This window comes from Triticum dicoccoides, chromosome 4A (genome assembly GCF_002162155.2).
Source record: "Triticum dicoccoides isolate Atlit2015 ecotype Zavitan chromosome 4A, WEW_v2.0, whole genome shotgun sequence".
Taxonomy (NCBI): Eukaryota; Viridiplantae; Streptophyta; class Magnoliopsida; order Poales; family Poaceae; genus Triticum; species Triticum dicoccoides.
Genome location: NC_041386.1, coordinates 654,849,357 through 654,852,330, shown reverse-complemented (window position 1 = coordinate 654,852,330; position 2,974 = coordinate 654,849,357).

Genomic DNA, 2,974 nt, shown 5'->3' with positions numbered 1-2,974 from the left:
CACACAAGGTGCTTGTCATGCCCACGCCCAGAGCCTCTGAAACGATGGGTCAGTAGGACTGATAAGAATGGAAATCTTGGGTGGGAATTTGTGAAGTGCTTGAGAAAATCAATGGCATGAAGGGATGGCAAGGTTAGATCTCAGTTCTTAGCCCGTACTTTCACTACCGTTTGCTCTGATTTCTCCATATTTTGTTTCCCCACCTCAAATTTTGAATTTAGGGTTCATGTTGTTGTTTCCAGATCCTGAAGAAATGCACACATTTCGAGTGGATGGATGATTATGTTGAGAGGATTCAGTTCGTGGGCTACGTTGATTAGAGTGAGGCCGCAACCTGGGAGCTCAATTTGGCCGGGGTGCCACAGATGGAGAGCTTGGACAGAGAGGCGGGCAGAGTCGTGCCGATGGTGAGCTATGCGCGCAATGCTACCCATGCTGAACCACACTTGGAGTCTCAACTGACCAAGGAACTGAAGAAGATCAAGAAAAATCAAATGGAGATGATCAATTTGCAGAAACAAGCAAATATCATGGCAGGGGGTTTTTATTGTTGTGTCATTGCTCTGTTTATGTTTTACTTGCTATTCATCCGTCATTAGAGGAGGCATTTAGGTCCGCCATTAGAGAACAACATAAATATAGCTTCCCCCCTTACTTACCTATTAAAACAAGGTAATTTAACCACTCAATTTGAATGAATCTATGGTGGAAATGAGATGAAAAAGAGGAGGCACCCGAGACAAGGAGGAGGTGGAGAGAATGAAGTGGGGAGAAAGTGAGTGTGGGTAGGAGAGGCTGTCCAAAATATCTTGTTGCTGCCCACTTACTAATGACGCACCAGCACTAAATGCGCCATTAGTAATCCAGGTTACTAATGGCGCACCTTCTGGCGGTGCGCCATTAGTAGTTTTGAAAAAAAACCATACTAATGGTGCACCAATCTACAGTGCGCCATTACTAGTTTAAACTAGTAATGGCGTACGCCTGAACAGTGCGCCATTAGTAGTATTGCAAAAAAAGGAATAAAAAATATAATAAAAAAAACAACATTAGTGGCGCACCTTTTCCGACGGGTGCGCCATTACTAGTTACAACTAGTAATGGCGCACTATGTCTGGATGCGCCATTAGTATGTTTGGACAGGCGCACTAGTTCAAAAAGCGCCATTAGTAGTTTCAACTCTAATGGTGTATCAGAATGCGGTGCGCCATTAGTATATGCTAATGGCGCACCCCTTGTCTGGTGCGCCATTAGTGTCAATCCCATCTATAGCCCTTTTTCTAGTAGTGGTGGCAAATAGTTGGAGCTTCGCACAGGGTGACTAGGGCTGGCTCTTTTCTTTTTTTTCTGTGTTTTGTTTCTATATTTCGTTTTTTGTTCCATTATCTTTTTATTTCCTATTTTTTCCATTCCAAATTGATTTTTCTTTTTTACTTTTTGCGTACATTCCAAACTTTTAAAAGAAATGTAGAACTTCAAATTTTATGGAATTTGTTGGAAAAAGTTCAAAATTCCAAAATTTTGTTCCCATTTAAAAAATGTTTGGAGCTTAAATTTTTTGTACTCATTCCAAATTTTTTTCAAAATTAAAAAAAAAGTGGCCATTTTTCCAAAAAATATTTGCGGTTTTAAAAATTGTTCGGGATTTTCTTTTAAAAACTTGCATTTTGAAAATGTTCCAAATTCAAAATATTCTTGTTTTAGGTAACAAATTTCCAAGAATAATATTTTAAATAGTTCCACATTGCTCCTTTATATACAGTCGTACCAATTTATATACTTTTGCAAAACTGTAATGGTAAAGTGGATAGATGAATTAAGTTGGACAAAGGATGGATGGATTGCTACATGAGCTAGATGGAAAATACCTTGAATTTCATAAATGAAGAATTTTTTCCCCATTTTTTAAAAAATGTCTGTGTTTTCCGACATTGTTTGAGTTTTCAACAGAATTGCATTTTAAAAAAGAATCCAAATTCGGCAATTATTATTGTTTTTGTGAAATCTTCACAAATTCAAAATAATGTTCGTGTTAAAAATACACATTTTCTAAAAAAAATCTGAATTTTCAAAACATGTTCCCATTTTACAAGATTTTCCACAAGTTCAAAAGTGTTCGTGTTTGTATAAAAGTTTCATGTTTCCAATAAATGTTTGTGAATTTTAAAAAATGTTTCGCTTCAAATTTTGTCAGTGTTTTTCAAAAATATATGGAATTTTAAAAAAAAATCATATATTTGAAAACTTTTCGGCATTTAAAAAATTGTTCATGTTCCCAAGAATATTCAGCAATTCATAATTATTATTACTTTTGAAAAAAATATATTTCAAATCCGACCCTCCGTTATGTTTTTCAATATTTGCGATGGCCATTGATTAACATGACGTGTTTGTTTGAGTGGCTGGCAGCACTTGGTTGGGTCTTTGAGGTCATGAGTTTGATTCTTCAACTCGTCTTATTTTTTGGATTTTGACTCGTGGCTTACAAACACATATCTTTTCGGTGCCTGGGCCTTCCATAACCAACGCAACTTAGTCGGCCCAACTACTTCGGAAGGAAGATAAAAAATATTTTAAATAGTCCCACATTGCTCCTTTACATATAGTCGTATCAATTTATATACGTGTGTGAAACGACATGTAGTAAATTAGATTAAGGATGGATGGATTAAGCTCAACGAAAGATGGATGGCTTGGTACGTGAGCTAGCTGAAAAAGGGCCTGGATTTCTCTTGAGGATTGCTACCCAAGGAAAAGAACAGAGAAGACCGGACTACATGAGCTAGATGCATGGAAAAGGGAAGACCCAGCTCACTCCAATATTATGGAACTTCACACCTTATATCCCCTTGATCAATGAACGAAAAATAGCATAGTAGAATTAACTCTGGTTGAACTATATACGTGTTTTGTACATGGAAAAGAGAAGACCCACCTCACTTCCATATTATGGAACTTCATACATTAACATTCT